Source organism: Macrobrachium nipponense, chromosome 3 (assembly GCF_015104395.2).
Source record: "Macrobrachium nipponense isolate FS-2020 chromosome 3, ASM1510439v2, whole genome shotgun sequence".
In the NCBI taxonomy this organism is placed as follows: domain Eukaryota; kingdom Metazoa; phylum Arthropoda; class Malacostraca; order Decapoda; family Palaemonidae; genus Macrobrachium; species Macrobrachium nipponense.
This window is the reverse complement of record NC_087202.1, coordinates 36,018,217-36,039,357: the sequence shown is the minus strand read 5'-3', so window position 1 is coordinate 36,039,357 and position 21,141 is coordinate 36,018,217. Positions and strand designations below refer to the sequence as shown.

At 45.5% G+C, this 21,141-nt stretch overlaps 1 protein-coding gene across 3 annotated transcripts in view; it reads right to left on the bottom strand.

Moving 5' to 3' along the window:
* Positions 1 to 21,141, bottom strand: part of LOC135221700 (uncharacterized) — an 82,101-nt gene that overhangs the window by 58,837 nt on the left and 2,123 nt on the right. The window lies entirely within an intron of this gene.

The window sequence follows — 21,141 nt, the reverse complement described above, 5'->3', positions numbered from 1 at the left end:
ACTACACTGGGGACACTATATCACTAGCGAAACCACATTCACTTTCCTTACCTTCCAATGCTGCGACCTTTTCCTGCATTTTTCTGAAGGGAAGCTCTAAGTTCTGCTATTTCCGAAGCAGAACTAGAGGGATTAGCAATTTGTGAACGGGCTGAAACAGAATGGGCATGATTATCAGAGGAAGAAGCTACAGAACTAGATAGTAAATCATGAGAAGCAGACATTCTGCGGGTTTTATAAGCCTTGCCTCTCTCTATCTTTCTCTAACTTCTTCAAGTAAGAAGTTAGATTCTTCCACTCTTGGGCACTCAATTTCTCACATTCGTCACAGCGTATTCTCAATCGAGCATTCAGCATTCTACACCCACTACAAGTAGTGTGAGGATCTACCGAAGCTTTCGGAATCCTCACCTTACAGCCCTCATTCACACACACTCTGAAACTAACACTAGAGTCAGACATATTCACGAATTCCAAAACAAGTCAAAAAACAGTCCACGATAGCGAATGCCAAACAACGATCCAAGTACGTCACCAAATACAGTGAGAGATGATCAAAAGCTTTGCGAAAAACGAATTCTAGTCAGGAGGAAGTAACAACAATGTTGATACCGCCGGCGACAGAGAGAATCTGATTAGAAAACGGGAATAGTTCCTAGTCCTGCCACCCAGAGCAGGGCGGTAGATCACCTGACCTACCTGTAGCGAGTGCCGCGAAATTTGAAATTCTGTCGGGAACGACGGAGTCTATAGCTATGTATATATCTGCCAGGTAAGTTGAATGTATGAAAACATCATTTAACACCACGTACCCTTTTGTTTACAGTTTGTAAACAAATCCCAGGCTCACAAAGTTTTCACGCTCTTGTTGATCTTTGTAAAATATCTCGTCTGGATTGCTAAACAATTGATCTCTAAACCAAACGAGTCATTAATAGAAATATGAAATTGTTAAGATACAATAAAGTTTTACACATACTTACCTGGCAGATATATACTTAGCTTATGTCTCTGACGTCCGACAGAATTCAAAACTCGCGGCACACGCTACAGGTAGGTCAGGTGATCACCCCCTACCGCCACTGGGTGGCGGTAATAGGAATCATTTCCCGTTTTCTGACAGAATTTTTCTTCCCCTATCTCCTGAGGGGAGGATGGGTGGGCCATTAAACGGATATATCTGCCAGGTAAGTATGTGTAAAACTTTATTGTATCTTAACAATTTCATTTTTACACATGCAACTTACCCGGCAGATATATACTTAGCTGATTGGCACCCTTGGAGGAGGGTAAGAGATAGTTACTCAATATGAATAGCAATTCAAAAAACAGGGAAAACAACTTTTGTTGTAGGTACTATAAAGAAACTTAAATACCTTGATTCCTACCTTATTGGGCAGAAGACTTCATGAGTACTGTCTATGAGTCTGCTTGCCTCAAGAGTTCCAGTGAGGATGAGACCTGTCACTGAGAACCCTTCTGGATCATGTCAATGGGGGCTAGCCCGCTTACTCGACAGAGCCTTATTTGGATCGTACCAATGGGGCCTATCCCACTTACATGGTAGAGCCTTCACCTTTGTCGTATCAACGGGGACTAACCCTCTTACAAGACAGAGCCTAGGTCCAAAACATTACAAGGAGCATGAAAACAACCAATCTCGACCACCTGACCACACTACTTTGTTATACACTACGAATTGAAAATGGTACTTTTTCCTGACCACTTTCAATCGACCATAAAAACAACACCACAAGATTAAAATTCCTAATCTATCTAAACTAAGCTAGATTGGTTTCAGCCCCCTGTCCCAGCACCGAATCCGCAGACACGTAAGGTCCGAGAGGGAAGCACTTATCATAAGTCACACGTACATCTCTCAAATAGTTAGACGCAAACACAAAGAATTGCATCTCCAATGATGTGGATCCAATTAAGTCGTTTAACGACATATTCTTGTGGAAAGCTAATGAGGTTGCCTCGGCTCTGACTCATGCGCTTTCACTCTCAGCGGCCCGAGGTATTCCTCTTCACAGGCAATATTGCTCTTTAATAATCTCTCTGATAAAGAATGCCTGTGCATTCTTGACATCGTTCTTCTCGGATCTCTTACCGAGCACCAAAGGCTCTCTGAGTTTCTCCCATTTGTTTTTTCCCTCTCTAGATAAAACTTGAGGATCCTTACCGGACACAAGGTTCTCTCTATTTCTCTCCCTACCAGGGAAGTCAATCCTTTAACTTCAAACGTCCTTGGCCAAGGCTTAGAAGGATTCTCATTTTTTGCTAAAAATAGGGGGTTAAATGAACACACTGCAGAATCCTTCCTGAAGCCCACTGTGCCTTCTAAAGCCTGGAGTTCACTAATCCTTTTAGCTGATGCTAATGCAAAGAGAAAAATGATATTGTCATGTTACAATAAAGTTTTATACATACTTACCTGACAGATATATACTTAGCTATAGACTCCGTCGTCTCCGACAGAATTTCAAATTTCGCGGCACACGCTACAGGTAGGTCAGGTGATCTACCGCCCTGCCCTGGGTGGCAGGACTAGGAACCATCCCCGTTTTCTTATCAGAATTCTTCTCTTCCACCTGTCTCCTGCGGGGAGGCTGGGTGGGCTATTAATCGTATATATCTTTGTCAGGTAAGTATGTATAAAAATTTAAACTTTATTGTAACATGACAATATCATTTTTATAACATTCCAACTTTCCCTGCCAAGATATATACTTAGCTGATTAGCACCCATTGGTGGGGGGTGGGAAGAGACAAGCTAACTACTGAAATAGACAGGTAAACAACATATGTTGTAGGTATTTATAAAACCTTGGTTTCCCCTACCTTATTAGGCTGAAGACTTCGCGGCTACTGCCCTTGGAGTCTGCTTAGCCTCAGAGCCTCAGCGAGGCGATAATAATTATCTATGGCTAAGAGTTCTTGGGGTGGGCTGCCAATGGGGGGTCTTATCCACTTACGCGGCAGAGCCTAAGGGCCTTTGTCATTGGGTGCTATTCCACTAACATGACAATACACCTTGTTCAGGAGCACAAAACCGATCCCGCGATCACCTGATCCTAACATCCAATTATTAGTTCTAAAGATTGTAAGGAGTTATCCCTCCGAACTCCTCACAAAACGAACCCAAACCAAAAAAACCTCGAAACACCATAAAAAAAGAAAAAAAATTTTAAACAACCCCCTTTTCATTACAAAAGTCTACAAAAAAAAAATTTTTTGTACTCCCCTACTAGTCATACATACCCTTGATCCCCTACCAGCAATGACACTCTGGCTCCCGTGCGACAGTAGTGAGCTTGCTACTAGAAAACCAAGCACATATCTGACAAGAGGGTTTATGTACGATAAAAACACAAAATTAAGGATCAGTCTTTGCTCCAAGACCCAGTACTGTATCTGCTGATACAAAAGGACCTAGCGAGAAGCACTTCTCATAGGTCACTCTCACGTCCTTCAGATAATGAGATGCAAACACTGAATTGCACCTCCAATCTGTAGTCTCAATGATATTCTTCAGAGACATATTCTTTTGGAACGCCAAAGACGTTGCTACTGCTCTTACTTCATGCGTCTTGACCTTTAGAAGACCGAAGGATTCCTCCGAGCAGTTCTTGTGAGCGTTCCGTAATAACGCTTCTCACAAAGAAAGCCAAGGCGTTCTTGGACATGAGTCGTTTGGGGTTGGGGTTCTTCACTGCACACCAAAGACCTTGTTGACAAGCTCCCATCTGTCTCTTCCTCTCTAAATAGTATTTAAGAGCTCTCACTGGACAGAGAGATCTCTCTATCTCTCTGCCTACCAGGTTTAGATAGGCCTTTTACCTCAAAACTTCTGGGCCAAGGTTTTGATGGGTTTTGCGTTCTTTGCCAGAAACATGTCTGAAAGAAACAGATGGCAGCATCTCCTTTGAACCCCACCGTGGATCCAGGAGCGTGTAATTCGCTGTCCTCTTGGCGTAGCGAGAGCCACCAGGAACAAGCATTTCCTAGTGACGTCGCGGAAGGACGCCAGATGTAAAGGTTCAAATTTATCCGATGAAAGGAATTTCAGGACCACGTCTAGATTCCAACTAGGTGTTCTAGGAGTAGCTGCTTTCGAAGTCTCAAAAGATCTAATTAGATCGTGTAGATCTTTGTCGTTAGCAATGTCAGGCCTCGTTCCTGAATACTGAAGACAGCATGCTTCGTATCCTTTTATTGTCGAGACAGATAGGTGTGATTCCTCTCTCAGAAAGAGGAGGAAATCGGCAATATTCACTATAGAGGTACTGGAGGAGGACAGCTTGTCTGACCCTTACACCACCTCCTAAAGACTTCCCACTTCGACTGGTATACTCTTCTCGTTCGAAGCTCTGCGGGCTCTAGCGATAGAGCCCGCAGCCTTGCGAGAAAAGCCTCTCGCTCTGACAAGTCTTTCGATAGTCGAAAGGCAGTTCAGAGCGAGACTGGGGAGGTTGTGATGAAACCTCTCGAAGTGGGGTTGTCTGAGTAGATCGTGTCTGTTTGGAAGCGATCTGGGGAAGTCCACTATCCACTCCAGTACCTCCGTGAACATTCCTGGGCTGGCCAAAATGGGGCTATGAGTATCAACTTCGTGCTCTCTTCGAAGCTAACGAACTTCCTGAGCACTTCCCCCAGGAATTTTTAACGGGGAAAAACAAGGCGTAAGCGTCCACACCCGCCGACCAATCCATGAGAAACGCGTCTATTGCGAAGGCTCTCGGATCTTCTACTAGAGAGCAAAAGGTCCTCTATTCTTTTGGAGAGGAACGTCGCAAACAGGTCTATGTGAGGTCTCCCCCACAGGGACCAAAGACTTCGACACACTTCTTCGTGAAGAGTCCATTCTGTGGGAAGGAACCTGGTTCTCCTGCTCAGTCTGTCCGCTCTCACATTCTTGATCCCTTGAACAAACCTTGTGAGGAGAGGTTATGCCTCTTTCTTCCGTCCAGGTTAACAGGTGTCTTGTCAACTGATAGAGGGAGAAAGAGTGCGTGCCTCCTTGCTTGCGTATGTAAGCCAGAGCCGTGGTGTTGTCTGAGTTTATCTGTATCACCCCGTCTCTGACTATCTGTCGAAGAACTTAAGGCTAGGTTGGGTATGGCCACAAGTTCCTTGCAATGATGTGCCAGGACACCTGTTCCTTTTGTCCAGGTGCCTGACACCCTCCCTTGCTCCCAGCGTCGCTCCCCATCCCGACTCCGAAGCGTCGGTAAACAACACTTGGTCTGGGTTCTGCAGGGCAAGCGATACGCCATTCGTTCTTTTGAAGCCGAGGATCCACCACTTCATATGATCTTTTACTTCTTGTGGAAGTTGGAAGACGTCCGATAGTTGACCCGTCTTCCAACTCCACACCTCTTTGAGGAAAAACTGAAGAGGGCGGAGTGAAGTCTCCCTAGCGAGAAGAACTTTTCCAATGAGGACAGGGTCCCTAAAAGGCTCAGGTAATCCCTCGCTGAGCTGTTCTTGTTTCTCTAAGAAGCTCGAGATTCTCGACAAACCTCGAGCGATTCTTTCTCGCGAAGGATATACTCGAAAACCCCGAGAATCCATCTGAATCCCCAGATAGACCAAGTTCTGGCTGGGTATCAGTTGTGACTTTCTCGAGGTTGACGAGCAACCCTAGCGAATCTATCATGTTCCTTGTTACTTCTAAGTCCTCCAAGCACTGACTCTTCGACTTGGCCCTGATCAGCCAGTCGTCCAAGTAGAGGGAGATGTTTATCCCGCCCCTCTAGGTGAAGCCATCTTGCTACATTCGCCATCAGGTTGGTGAATACTTGTGGGGCTGTAGACAGTCCGAAGCACAGAGCCCTGAACTGAAAGATCTTGTCTCCTATCACAAAGCGAAGATATTTCTTTGACAAATGGTGAATGGGAACGTGGAAATAGGCGTCTTGCAGGTCCAGAGAGACCATCCAATCTCCTGGGCGAAGCGCCGACTTACAGAGGCGGACGTTTCCATACGAAACTTCTTTTTCTGTACGAAGAGATTTAGAGCGCTTACGTCCAGAACTGCCTCCACCCCCCCGATGCCTTTGGTACTAGAAAAAGGCGATTGTGAAAATCCCGGGGAGTGTGGATCCTGCACAAGTTCGATGGCCTCTTTTCCCACATTTGCTCCACCATTTGGAGGAGAGTCTTTCGCATTAACGGGTCTCTGTACCTCGCTGAAAGTTCCCGAGGCGTAGATGTTAGGGGAGGGCTGTCGTCGAAGGGGATTAACATATCCCTTCTTCAGGACCGACACTGACCAAAGGTCGGCATCCCCTTTGTGCCCATACTCCTGCAAAGTTCAGGAGTCTGGCGACCCTCACGTGGTGCTTGGAGGAGCAACAAGTCACTTCGATTTCTTGAAGGGCCTAAATGAAGACCTTCCTCTCTTTTCAGAGCTCTTTCTTTCTGGCAGGGGGACGAGCCGCTGCACCTCCACGAAAGGGCTGCTGAGTAGGACGAGATTCCTTCTTAACCGTCGACACTACGGTCGTCTTTCTTGGACGTTTGCGTAAGTAGGTCCTTGTGTCGCCTTCTCAGTTAGCGAGCGAGATATATCCTTCACTAACTGAGAAGGAACAGATGATCTGATAGAGGGGCGAACAGTAAGGCAGTCCTCTGCTCGAGAAACCCCTTTCGATAAAAGGGAACCATACACTGATCTCTTTTTCAGGAGACCAGCACCAAAAAGGGAAGCCACTTCACCCGAACCGTCCTGTACTGCCTTGTCCATGCAGGACAGGACGCTATGGAGAATTTCTGGGTTCTTCAGAAACTCCGGATCCTTAGATTTGTTGGCCAGAACTCCGAGTGACCAATCCAGAAAATTGAACACCTCTAAAGTGACAAAAAGTCCCTTTAGAAAGTGGTTCAACTCTGAAGTGCTCCACGTCGCTCTGACCGATCCTAAGGAGTGACGTCTAGAGGCCTCCACTAAACTGGAAAAGTCGGCATCTGGCAGAGGCGGGTAAAGAAAGACCCATAGTCTCTCCTGTCCCATACCAAATACCTCTCTTCCCGTGCAATCTGGAAGGAGCATGCAGAATACCGTCTTTCCTAACTCCTTCTTCTTGTCCATCCAAGAATCTAAAGAATGGAGTGCCTTCTTCATTGATATCGCAGGCTTCATTTTCAAAAAGGCCGACGATTTAGCCGTAGCTGAGCTCGAAAAGAGCGAACGAGGAGAAGGAGGAGCCGCAGGACTAAGAGAATCTCCAAACTCTTGTAGTAGTAATGAGGCCAAGACTTTGTAACTAGAAAGTCCCTCATTAGCAGGAGGTTCGTCGTCAGACAAATCGTCTAACCCTCGATCAGACGAAGGAGAAAGTTCACGTTTGGAGGGAGAGTCCTTCCAAGACCTCCTAGTTCTGAAGGAGAGAGCTCCTATTTTGGCGAGAGTCATAACCTCCAGGAACGAGTCCCCGACTCTTGACTCCTGGCTCTTGACTCTTGCCTCCTGACTCCTGCCTCCTGGCTCCTGACTCCTGCCTCCTGACTCCTGACTCCTGCCTCCTGACTCCGGACTCCTGCCTCCTGACTCCGGACTCCTGGCTCCTGCCTCTTGGCTCCTGGCTCCTGCCTCTTGGCTCCTGCCTCCTGCCTCTTGCCTCCTGGCTCTTGCCTCTTGCCTGGATGCCTCCACACTCTTGGCTCTGGGCTCCTGCCTCCTGGTTGACTCCTCACTCCTGGCTCTTGGCTCCTGCCTCCTGGGTGACTCCTCACTCCTGGCCGGTGCCAGACGTCTGATTGTTTCATCCAGGTTCGTACCGGAAACCTCACCTCGAGTAGGAGTATCGATCCTGGAGGAAGATACCTCCATACGTCTGGAGGATCTCTTAATAGGAAGGGAAGTGTCTTTCCTTCTAGGAGGCTCCTTTGACAGGACTCCTACAAACGACGAAATCTGTTCCTGCATCGCCATCATGAACTCTTAGTAGCCTCCTCTTTATCCTCTTCGGGAGGAGGGGAAGGAGGAGGGGAGGAGTCCATGCTCCACCTCCTGCCTCCTTCTCACTCTGGTTGAAAGAATGGCTCTTCTTGCCTTCTTCACTCCCGATGGAGACTCCCTCAGGGAAGTTTTCAAGGCTCGAGTCAATAGTCGGGCCCTTCCGCCCTCCCAACTCTCTTGAGAGGCCGAGATCGATCGGAATCTCTAACCAATCACGTCTCGGTGATGAAGATCCCGACGACGGAAAACACTCACGTAGGACGCTTTTACAATAGCGGTCCTTGGCAGTCTGGGGTGTCACAGAAAACCGCCGAAGGGACACCTGATCGGTGGGATTCTCCCAACCAACCTCCTTTCGGCTTTCGACATTCTTCCTTCCTCTGGGCATGTGAGCTTGGAAGAGGTCTAGACCTAGGAGCGTTGCTAAGCCGACCAGATGCCCCCTCCACTACACTGGGGACACTCATATCACTGTCCACTGACAATTCACTAGCCTTACCTTGTATGGCAGCCATTTTGTTTTCCATCAACTTGAAGGCTGCTTTTAGATCTGCAAGTTCTTTCGCTGGATCTACAGGTTCTGCAATAGGAGAAGGGGCTGCAATGGAAGGAGAAGTAGCAATACTTACCCTTGGGGAAGATCCCAAGCTTGGAATTAGTTCAGATCTAGAACTACTTAAACTTCTATGAGAAGCCTTCCTCACTCTTTCTCTTTCTAACTTTTTTAAATAATTAGTTAGATTCTTCCATTCGTTCTCACTCAAGTTCTCACATTCCTTACAAGTATTAGTAAAAGAACATTCATACTCCCTGCACCTCTTGCATACCGTGTGAGGGTCTACCGAAGCTTTCGGCAACCTCACCTTACAGCCTACATTCACACAACGTCTCACAACCATACCAGAGTCAGACATATTTAAAGAAAAATCCAAAATCAAGTCCACAAAACAGTCCACAAAAGCGTATGCCAATCCAACAATCCAGATACGTCACCAAAAGTCGGTCAAGAAGATCAATTGCCGGTGAAAAAAGAAAAACCAATCGAGAGGAACCACAACAATGTTGATGGTCCGGGCGACAGAAGAATTCTGATTAGAAAACGGGGATGGTTCCTAGTCCTGCCACCCAGGGCAAGGCGTAGATCACCTGACCTACCTGTAGCGTGTGCCGCGAAATTTGAAATTCTGTCGGAGACGACGGAGTCTATAGCTAAGTATATATCTGGCAGGGAAGTTGAATGTATAAAAATCGATTTTCTAGTCAAGTCTCTGAACGATGAGTTATTGGGAGGTTCAAATTTCTCTGACATGAGAAACCTTAGTACCACATCCAGGTTCCAGCTGGGTGGTCTGGCTGTCTTGGACTTCGAAGTCTCAAATGATTTAATCAAATCGTGTAAATCTTTGTCATCCGTGATGTTTAGCCCTGTATGTCTAAACACCAAGGAAAGCATACTTTTATAACCTTTTATAGTCGAGACTGCAGGTTTGCATTTTAGTCTCAAATATAATAGGAAATCTGCTATTTCCGTCACGAGTACTGGAAGAGGATACATTCTGATTCTGCCCACCTTCGGAACACTTCCCACTTCGACTGGTACACAGTATAGTTGACGGTCTCCTGGCCCTTGCAATTGCCTTTGCAGCAGCGCGTGAAAACCCCTTCGCTCTGACGAGTCCTTCGACAGTCTGAAGGCAGTCAGACCGAGCCGCGGGGAGGTTTTTGTGGTATCTGTTCGAAGTGGGGCCTGTCCTGAGAAGATCGTTCCGTAAAGGAAGGTACCTGGAAAATCTATTATCCATTCCAGACTCTTGAACACTCTTGAGCTGGCCAAAATGGGCGATTAGGGTCAATTTTGCTCCTTTCGTCAGAACAAACTTCCTTATGACGTTTCCTATGATCTTGAAAGGAGAAAAGCGTAGCCGTCTATTCTTTTTCAATTTTAAGGAGGAGGCCGTCTATCGCTACTGCTCTTTGGATCTGAAATCGGAGAGCAGTAGTTCTCCAGCCTGGCATTCCAATGAGTTGCAAAACAGGTCTATGTTTGACCTTCCCCATAGGTTCCAAATTTGATTGCAGACCTCTGAGTGTAGAGTCCCACTGCCGTGGAAATGACTTGATCTCTCCTGCTCAACAAGTCTGCTCTGACGTTTTTTTTCTCGCCTTGTATAAACCTCGTCAAGAGTGTGATGTTCCCGCTCCTTTGACCATAGAAGAAGCTCTTTCGCCTTCTTGTACAGTGAGAGGGAGTGAGTCCCCCCCCTGTTTTCTTATGTAGGCTAGAGCTGTCGCGTTGTCGGAATTTACCTGCAACACTGAGTTTGCGACTTGGGCTTCCCACTGCCTGAGAGCCAGATGCACTGCCACTAACTCTTTCTCGTTGATGTGCCAGGACACCTGTTCCCCACTCCAGGTGCCTGACACTTCTCTCGGGCCCAACGTCGCCCCCCATCCCGTCTCCGATGCGTCTGTAAACAACACTAGGGAGGGGTTCGGTAACTGCAGCGATAGTCCCTCGTTCAGTCTGCCTGGTTCTAACCACCAGCTGAGGTTTTTCTTTATCTCTCTGGACAGAGGAAAAGATTCCCACAGAATCCTGATTCTTCTGGTCCCAATTCTCCTTCAAGAAGAATTGAAGAGGTCTTATGTGAAGCCTCCCTAGAGAAACGAACTGTTCCAACGAGGAGAGGGTCCCCAGAAGACTCATCCATTCCCTCGCGGAACATTGTTCTTTCTCTAGGAAGGTCTTCACTTTTAGAATGCACCGTTCCTGTCTTTCTATGGACGGAAACACTTGAAAACCCCGCGAATCCATCAGAATCCCCAGATAGACAATGCTTTTGCTGGGGATCCATCTGGGATTTCCCGAGGTTCACTAACAGTCCCAGAGACTGAGTCAAGTCCAACGTTGATCTTAGGGTCCTGCCAGACACTGATCCCTGGATTGCGAGCGAATCAACCAATCGTCGAGATACAGCGATATCCTTATTCCTTTTAAATGCAGCCAATGTGCTACATTTTTCATCAATCCCGTGAAAACTTGGGGAGCTGTGGAAAGACCGAAACAAAGGGCGCGAAACTGAAATACTTGGCCCTGTATCATAAATCTTAGATACCTTCTGGACGAGGGATGGATGGGTACATGAAAGTAGGCATCTTGAAGATCCAATGACACCATCCAATCCCCTTTTCTTAGCGGCTGAAAGAACTGACGATGTCGTCTCCATCGTGAACGTTGTTTTGATCACAAAGTGATTCAGAGCGCTTACGTCAGCAGTGGTCTCCACTCCCCCGAGGCTTTTGGTACCAGAAAGAGGCGATTGTAAAATCCTGGTGAATGAATGTCTAATACCTTTTCTATAGCCTTCTTTTCTAGCCATCTGTTGCAAACCAGATGAATAGTGCTTGGTTTTTTAAAGGATCTCTGTATCTTGCCGCTAACTCCCCTTGGAGTGGATGTTAAGGCGGTTTTTGTTTTTCCCTGAAGGGATCAGGTATCCTCTCTCGAGGATCGAGAGGGACCAGTTGTCCGCCCCTCTCTGAGCCCAGACTTTCGCGAACCTCAAAAGTCTGGCTCCTACTGGAGTCTGGAGGACTCCGTCTCACTGCGGCTTCGAGAATGGCCTTCGAGAAGATCGTCCTCTCTTGAAAGGCCTTCTACTCTTAGTTGCGGGTCTTGAGGTTGTTCTTCCTCGAAAGGGCTGTTGGAAAGACACCTTATTCGCTGTTCCCTCTCTCTTAGCCATCGGCACAGCCGGTTTAAGCCTCTTGGCGGACTGAGCAAGAAGATCCTGCGTAGCTTTCTCCGACAGTGATCTGGAAATGTCCCTCACTGTCTCCTGAGGAAAAAGGTATTCCGAGATTGGAGAAAAAAGCAAAGAGGATCTCTGTAAGGGCGAAACAGACTTGGAGAGAAACGAGCTATAAACTGATCTCTTTTTGAGCACTCCTGCTCCAAAGAGAGATGCTACTTCTGTGGATCCATCCATGACTGCCTTGTCCAAGCATGAAAGGACACTTGATAACACCTCCATAGTCACGAACTCCGGATCTTGCGCTCTTTTGCTAGAGCTCCTAAGGCCCAATCCATGAAGTTGAAGACTTCAAGTGTGGCGAAATAGACCCTTGAGTAAATGGTCCATCTCGCACATTCCCCAAGACGCTTTAGCCGACAGTAGAGAGCGTCTTCTAGATGATTCTACTAGAGCAGAAAAATCCGCGTTTGCGGAAGCCGGAAGGCCTAACCCCATGGGTTCCTTCGTGTCGTACCAGACACCCGGTTTACCTGTCAATCTAGACGGAGGACACAAAAACACCGTCTTACCTGCCTCCTTCTTAACCAGGAGCCAGTTCTCCAGATTCTTGATGGCCTTCCTCATAGATAGAGTTGGCCGCATCTTGAGAGGGGGATTTTGCCAACTTAGTACTTGATAGCAGAGATCCCGGAGAAGGAGGATCAGCTGACACAGCGAGTCCCCAAACTCCTGAAGAAGTAATGCAGAAAGTCTCTTATAATCAGAGACTCCTACTTCTTTCGTCTCTTCCTCCTCCGAGACTTCCTCCAAGGTTACATTCGGAGAGGGAGACTTCTTCGGTGAAGAAGTCCTGGCAGGTATGCGACTCTTATCCTTCAAGAGCTCGTCAGAAGGAGCCGCCAGTTCAATACCCGAGATATGTTTCCTCGGTAAAGAACAAAACTCCGCTTTTCTTCTCTCCATAGGTTCTTGAATACCTAACTAGGGGAGGATCTAGAGCCTGAGTTATTAGGCTCTTGGCGCCTATCCGGAGAAACACTCGTTTCTATTCTTGAGCGCCTACTATTGAGTAGGGCGCTGAATTCCAAGTCAGGATCCTTTCAGGCTCTTGGCGCCTATGAGGAGAGGCACTTGCGCCTACTCTTCTGTGACTATTAGGAGTTAGGGCGCGCGCAGCCTGACCAAAAGGCTCCTTTCAGGCTCCTGAATCTTACGAGGAGAGGCGTCAGAGCCTACTCCTGATCTACCAGGATTAGGGCGCAAATCCCTGGAAAGGCTCGGTTTAGGCTCTTGCTGCCTTTGGCCTTTGGGCGCAAGCGCTTGCGCCTACTCTTGGAATTCGTCTTACAGGAGTAAGAACGGGCGCAGATCCTCTATTAGGCTCCTTTCAGGCTCTCGACGCCTGCTAGGAGAACGGTAAGCGTCCGCTCTAGATACTCTTCCAGGAGTAGGGCGCGAACCCTGTTTAGGTTCTTCGTAGAATCTTGGAAAACCTCTAGGAGAGGCGCTTGACTCCCTTGAAGAAAGCCTCTCATAAGGTCTCGAGTAACTTAACGAGACTCGATCATCCAGGCGTCCTATCGAACGTTGGCGCCTTCTAGAAAAAATCATCCTTAGAAGGAGAGCCTTTCTCGCTTCTATCTCTCTGAGCAGAGCGCTTCTCGTTCTTTCCTACCACTTGCAGAGGAGATCCTACTCCTCGGAGATCGTTCGACAGATACGAACCGATCGTCTTCTCGCAAGGAGACTTTTTCCTTACTCCTACAAGGAGAGGATCTAGCGCCTACTTCTTGTCGCTTTGCGCTATGACTCCTAGCTTCAGAGCTTCTACGAGGAGAATACCATCTTCCCTGTCTCGACGAAGTTTCAAAGGAGTCGTCTACTCTAGGAGGCGAATAGGTTCTTACTGGAGAAGATCGCCTATTATACTCCTCCTTCCTAACCGACCTCTTGACTGGGAAGAGAGGCGTCCTTCCTGCGAGGAAGGCGCTCCTTGCGCCTACTAGTCGAAAGCGAGCCTACTAAAGAAGAGATTCTCTTGGAGGTCCAACAGGAATCTCTTAGTAGATGACCGAATCCCTTCTGGAGAGGATTCCGGATCCTTCATAGCCTTCTTAGGCGCAGGCGATACTCCGGTAAAAGGCTCCGGGCTGGAGTCAAGAGCGCCTTCTCCTGGAGGTTTCCAGGCCCTCTTGAGAGGGCGCGATTTGGAAGAAGAGCTCCATGCCTCGTTTAGGAGAGGACGAATCAGAGTCGGAAAACACTTCCTTAAGAGGCTTTTCCTATAGCTCTCTATAGCAGCCTGGGACGAGTCTACAGGACCTGCTGAAGGGACGCCTGACCGTTGGGGATACTCTACATCCCCCTTGTGGCTTTCGACATTCCTCCTCCCCTGGGCATGGGAGTCTGAAAGAGGTATAGGCCTAGGAGCGATGCGGAGTCGGTCAGACGCCCACTCCACTGCACGGGGACACTGCACTTATCACTAGACACTTCACCCCTTACCTTGGTTTATATCTCGCAATTGCTGTTGCAAATTGCGGATTGAAGCTTCCACAGCGGCTCTCTGGGCAGACACATCTGCGGGTTCGCTGGCGGGGGGAAGGAGCTGAAACCAAAAAGGAAGATGGCGAAGCTACTGAGCAGGTTAGAAATACTATCCTGTTCCGCAGAACAGGATCTACTTGAACTTCTAGCTGAAGCTTTCCTAATCCTATCCTTTTCTAACTTTCTAACATACGAAGTTAGTTCTTTCCATTGTAATTCAGTTAAGTTCTCACATACATCACACGTATCCTTAACCGAACAATCCCTCCCCCTACATTTTACACAAACAGTGTGAGGGTCCAAAGTAGCCTTAGGCAACCTCACCTTGCATCCCTCATTTACACATACTCTAAACAGAGTTCCAGGTGTTAAATCGGACATAATTACTAACTAAATCCAACACAAAGCGTATGCCAACAACCAAAGATCAAATACTTCCCAAATAATCCTCGGCGAAGCAAGCAAGAAATTCTAAGCAGGAGCTACCAACAAAGTTGTTGTCAGCACCGGCGACAGAAAAATTCTGTCAGAAAACGGGAATGATTCCTATTACCGCCACCCGGAGCGGCGGTAGGGCGGGTGATCACCTGACCTACCTGTAGCGTGTGCCGCGAGTTTTGAATTCTGTCGGACGTCAGAGACATAAGCTAAGTATATATCTGCCGGGTAAGTTGCATGTGTAAAAAAAAGATTTTCATTTCTTCTAACATCATATTTTCCATGTATTTATATGCCTTTTTATCAGAAAGGTTATATTGGGCTTGGTTATTTAGATTTTAGAAATTTTACGAGACAGAATTTTCTGAGAATGAGATTTCAGGACCGAATTTTCCTAGCACCGTTTTACCCACAAAGTGGGTAATTAACTGTCAGCGCTACCATGCTGCAGATAAAATTTTGTTAAATGAGTTACTTGAGGTACTGTTGGCAATGCTGCTGCAAATACCGGCCGACATCCCCAATTGAGTCTCTCACTATCATAACTGAAGTGGGGAAGAGGGTGGGATTCATTCAGGTGTTCAGGTAAGTATTACAATATTAGTTTTAAACACCTGAATTAGCCTGATTAACAAAATTTAATGGAGGTGGGATCAATCTAATTCAGCCTGACCTGTCAACGGAGCATACACAGGTAACTCAACCAACACCTACTTCCAAGTAGCTACCTCCAAGACTACCGACACCAAAAATTCCTCAAGAAAGCCAAAGAAGTAGTCATCCCTCTAATACTATGCACCCTTGGACGTGAACTCAAAGGCCCGAAACCGATGAAGAACCATCTGATGCTTTGACTTGATAACCTCTCACAAGAAGAAACTAATTGTACTTTTGGAATGGAATGAGATAGACGTGTAGGGGAAACAAATAAGGTTCTCGGACGAGGTAGAAGTTACTCAGTCTATGACAAAAAACTTTTAGAGCTGACCCAGACACAACAGCATTTCATATCTGTCACCTCCTACAAAATCATCCAAAGATGAAACTTTAAACAATCTAGGAAGAAGATTCACTTCAGACTCAGACTTTGCAACAAATTCTGGCAAGTAACAATGAAAAATATCCTGTCCCAAAAAAGATGCCATCCTCGCCACTGCCTGAATCTCACCAATTCTTCTTGCTGTAGCTAGAGTGACTGAAAATAACACCTTTTTGGTTGCCTCTCTTAAGAATAACGACTCTAAAGGTTCGAAAGATGAAGAGCTCAACAGTCTCAAAGCAGTCGCTAAATCCCATGAAGGGGCCCGAAGCGGAACAACTAGACATTCTATTCTAAAAGATTTAATAGATCGTGCAAAATTCTACTGGTTGAGAGCTAAGGCAGGTGAAACCTGAACATGCTACTGAGCATTGACCTATTCCCTGCAATCGTAGAATACAACAAGTTCTTTTTGTTCTTCCTTAAAAAACAAGAAGAAATCTGCCACTTTTGCAACCAATGGATATGAAATGCTATGCCCCTCTTTCCGGCACCAACTACAGAACATAGTCCACCTAGTCTGGTATAATTTACTAGCTGATCTTCTCAGACAGAAAGACAGTTGGTGAGGCACTGCCTTTAAGAGTCCTGAATGTCGAGCTGCTCGCTGGATAGTTTCCAGGCAGCTAGCTTCAGCACGCGGAGGTTCCGATGGAAGTAATGGAAATGAGGCTGTCTGAGAAAATCTTTCCTCCCTTGGAGGAGTAATAAACTTTCCGTCAACATGTCCAGAAAGGTCTGGAAACCAAGGTCTTTTGGGGCCAAAACCCAAAGGGGGCTATCAAAGTCATCTGTTTTGATACTGTTCGTGAGTTGGTCAGTAACCTGTTGAATCAACCCGAAAGGAGGGAATGCATACTCTTGAAGGCTGTCCCAGGAGTGCAACATTGCATCTGTCCCACATGACATGATCTGCTACTAGGGAGAAGTAGACAGGAAGATGGAAATTTATTCTTGTGGAGAAGAGATCCACTGTCGCTGGCCACCTCCTCGACAGATGTTGCACTTCTTCCTGAACCAGAGTCCATTCGTCCCTGAGAACTACCTGAGAACAACTCAATGTGTCTGCTAGAACATTGAGCTTCCCTGAAACAAATTGAAAGATAAGAGAAACCCTGTGGTCCTCTGTTAGCAATGAAGAACTTCTCTGTGCTTCGTTGTTTAAGACCTGCAATCTTGTCCCTCCCTCTTTCTTTAGATACGACACAGCCGTAACGTTGTCGCAAAAGAGCTACTACCTAGTTGCTTAATTGCTCCGAAAAGCAACTTAGGAGCCTCTTCTACTGCTATCAACGTCTTGAAATTTATGGTATTCCTCTCAATCCAGATCCATCAAAGGCCTCGGGCTGGCCTGAGATTCCTCCAGGATTGCACTCTAACCCCGATCTGAGGCATCTGAGTACAAATGAACATCTGGAAGAGGGGAGTCAAATCTTACACAGATGGTCAGATGATGTTCTGACCACCACCTAATATTCTTCAGGCAAGAATCGTCGCCTAGACCACAACTGGCGTTCTCTTCCCGAAGGTCCAGACGATTCCTGAGAAACACCTGCAGAGAATGCATCCGGAGACGAGACCCTAGAACTAGCAGCAAGAGGGAGGCCATTCGGCCCAACAAGCTCTTCCACAAGCTCATTGGTTGAGCCCTGTCTGACAGGTAAGAGGTCGGGGTTATGATTGTTGTGATGAAAGTGCCCCAGCGTCTATGGGTACCAAGTGGTGTGCGGATTTAGCACAGGAAATGGGAAGTTTGTTGACACAAGCAACTCCGCAAACATCAAGATGGCATCAATCTTCTAAACTTTTTTAATAGTAAGTAAAAATTTCAAAAGCGTTTTGGAATTGTTGGCACTGACTTGGCCACCCTTTTCATTATCCTCTGTTTAAATCTTAAAACATGGCCTTAATTTCTAACTTTGGAGAAAACTTACACATCAATAGGAGAGTAAGAGGTCTTGAGCTCCTTCTCTCGCCACCAACAACTCGTGACTGATGACCATCTCGGGTGTCAGGACGTGTTAAAAGTACTTTTCCGGAGGGTGGCCTAGCCGTGGTAGTCAGTGAGTTGGCCAGTCCACACGGTTTACCCTACTAGGTATTAGGCTAACACTTAAAGCCTATCTACATCTTTACATAACGGTGGACTAATACTGAGTTGTATTAGTAACAGCCCAACAATGACTAGGTACTAGGTAGTAGGTAACGCCTCTAAGGCCACAATACCTTAGACTTGTTAACGTAACTTTACCATTTAGGTACACTTATCCGCGTCGGCCTAGACTAGGCAGTTGTGGTTTTTCAATGCAGTTTTTACCTACTGAACAAAGAATTTTTAAGTAACTATTTATTCTTTCGGACGACTGTAATTAATCCCCCAGGAGCCAGTACTAAACACGGCGAAATAGTAGGTAGTAGGGTAGAATATCACAACAGGCCAACCCTCATCACGGTGGACGGGTCTTATTCACTCGATATTTAATTGGTGAAACATGAATACAATTGCAACTCTAAGCATACCATTTAAAAGACTGAAGTTTCGTCAACATATTGTGATATATGAAAGCCCCATACGAACTAAAATAAGCATGTGAGCTCTTCGTAAAATATGTTTTCAAGGCAGTTTTGAAATCCAATATGGCGGCTACGTTTTGCATGGACGGTTCTCATCAGTGACGGCCACCATCTTTCCCAGCCTTCCCAGCACTCATTTGAACAATGTTAGCGTATGTATGTAACGTTTTTTGATCTTACTCAAGATTGCAGTTGTAATCAGCACAATAAAACAACATTTTGTTGCCTATATTAGTGAAAGTATGAAACTTGTTATTCCCGGGGTTATGGTTTGAACTGAATTCATTCTAACCTTGTAATCAGCAGTTTTTATCCTTACTGCCATCACAACTGAAACTCCACAGTGCTTATTTGATTGTTATTATACACATTTTGGTCTCAGTTCACTCCACATTGCACTTTAAACCCGTTGCTGTTCCTGGTTTCTAAGCGCGCGCGCATAAACACAATTACGAACAGGGCGATACGACGATCGAAAGATCGAAGCGAAACTTGCAAATTTTTATTCCCTAAAAACTGTTTCTTTTATCTCGTTTATTTAGTTTTAAATTTCACTTTTATTTAAAAAAATTTTGATTTAATTCATGTATACTTATGCCCTTTTTTTTGCTTTTTTGGGAACCAAAATTACCCCGCGAAAATACAGATATTTCCTAAAGTCGATAAAATCAAATGTTTTGTTCTAAACTTTTTCGTACATCTGGGCTGTCCGAAAACCACCATATAGGAACGAATACGGAAAAGTGCAGAGGAACGACGTTTTTTTTTTTTTTGCTTTTTTGTTTTTGCTAGCACTTTTCATTGATTTCAGTCTTTATTCGTATTTTTGAATTTCTTTAATAATCGTATGCCAGAAATAAATGTAACCTTTAATGTTTGCATGCTTTAATGTTTGCATGCTAAGAATGGCAAAATCATCGTTGCCACATTAGTGGAGGCTTCACACATACGCCGTTCCATTATTATAAACTGTTTCCATGAATTCTAGTTGTCATAGTAATGCAATAATGATAAAATTGCTTAATATTTATGTATATATACTTCCAATACATAGCCTAATTTCACCAATTTCAACGTTTTGTGTGTAGTTCTTTACCCAGTTTGGAGGGTCAACACATACCGATGGCTCAAGGAAGAGAGAGAGAGAGAAGAGCATAGAGAGAGAGAGAGAGAGAGAGAGAGAGAGAGAGAGAGAGAGAGAGTGGCCGGAAGAAGGAACGAAGAAGAAAAGGGATGGCGGTGGAGGAGGGGGGGGTGGGGGGTGGGGAGAGGGTAGGTGGAGCTTTATACACGTGTTCGTATCCATTTCTGCATAATGGAGTTTTTGTCTCTTGGTACAAGGACAAGTGTCGTTATTCTTTACGATTAGTGATTCACGATACCCTTATAAATTACGGCACTGGGTGTAATGCACTATAGCAAAATCTCGTTCTGTTACGAGTGTTCGTTACAGAAATAGGTATTGCCCAAAAACGTGCTTGCACTGTCTCTGAAACCCATAGTAGATATGCTGCTTAGTTGTCAATCAAGTTTTTATAACCTAGTATTTTTTACAAGCTAGCTATTGAATAAATTTGTATTTTTCTCAGTCAAAACATATGCCCCTCAATGCTAACTTTCCTCTTTTAATGACTTTCTGGTCATTGCAAATTCGCCCCATAATTTCTTATGGTGCGAAAACAGACAGAGGCCCATGGACCCGAAAACGATTGCGTCACACAACGGCGATAATCCAGCAGTAAAACATCTTCATATATCCAAAAAGTAAATAATAAAGATATATGCGCATTACGATTATAACAATTACATGTATAGCTGATAACAATCTGCATGAATAACTGGTAAACTGTTCATGCAATGACAGTTGAGTATAGCAATTATTTACAATAGGTACGAAAGTCAAGATGTCGTGACGTCATAATACAGAACTTGAAAGAACGTTCTAATTCAGAAAAATAATTACTTAAATTTGAGTCAGAGTCGAGTTACTTTTTCAATAACGAATATTTTCAAATTAATCATCATAAATATGTAAAATATTGATGTTTTACTACTTATTTAAAAATTAGCTAAGAGCACGCTTCTCGTCATCTTCTACCAAAACAGCTGTTTACTCCTGGCTTGTTGTTGGTGAGAAATCGTGTTTCGATTGTTGTGATAAAAGTGCTCCAGCGTCTGTGGGTACAAGTGGTGTGCGGATTTATCACAGGAAATGGAAAGTTTGTTGACACAAGCGACTCCGTAAACATCGAGATGGCGTCAATCTTCGAAACATTTTTAGTTGTAAGTAAAAATTTCTAAAGCGTTTTGGTGAGATTTCCACTGCCGTGGGCGCCATTTTCAGTACCCTCTGTTTAAATCTTAAAATTTGGCCTTAATTTCTAACTTTGGAGAAAATACTTACTTCGAAAGGAGAGTAGAGGTCTTTAGCTCCGTTTCTCACCAACAACAAGTCGCGACTGATGCCCATCTCGGGTGTCAGGACGCGTTATAATGTACTTTTTCGGAGGGTGGCAAGCGTTGAATGTAGGTGGCCTGGTTGGCCTGCTGTGATATTCTACCCTACATTGGACGCCCCAATCCCTAGTGGATGTCGTATCCGCAGTTACGTTTCTTGCAGTCCGTGGGGACTGCTTCTGTAGTTGTAGAACTTAGGTATACAGAGAATCATGAATAGGCACTACACTAGCTACCTATACGGTGATGTGATAATTATTCATATACTAACCTAAAGGTTAAATTTACTTTCACGGTATCATTCGCCAAAAGCGAATGATACCTACCTAGCTAAATGACAGCCTACTGAACAAAAAATTAGGTCT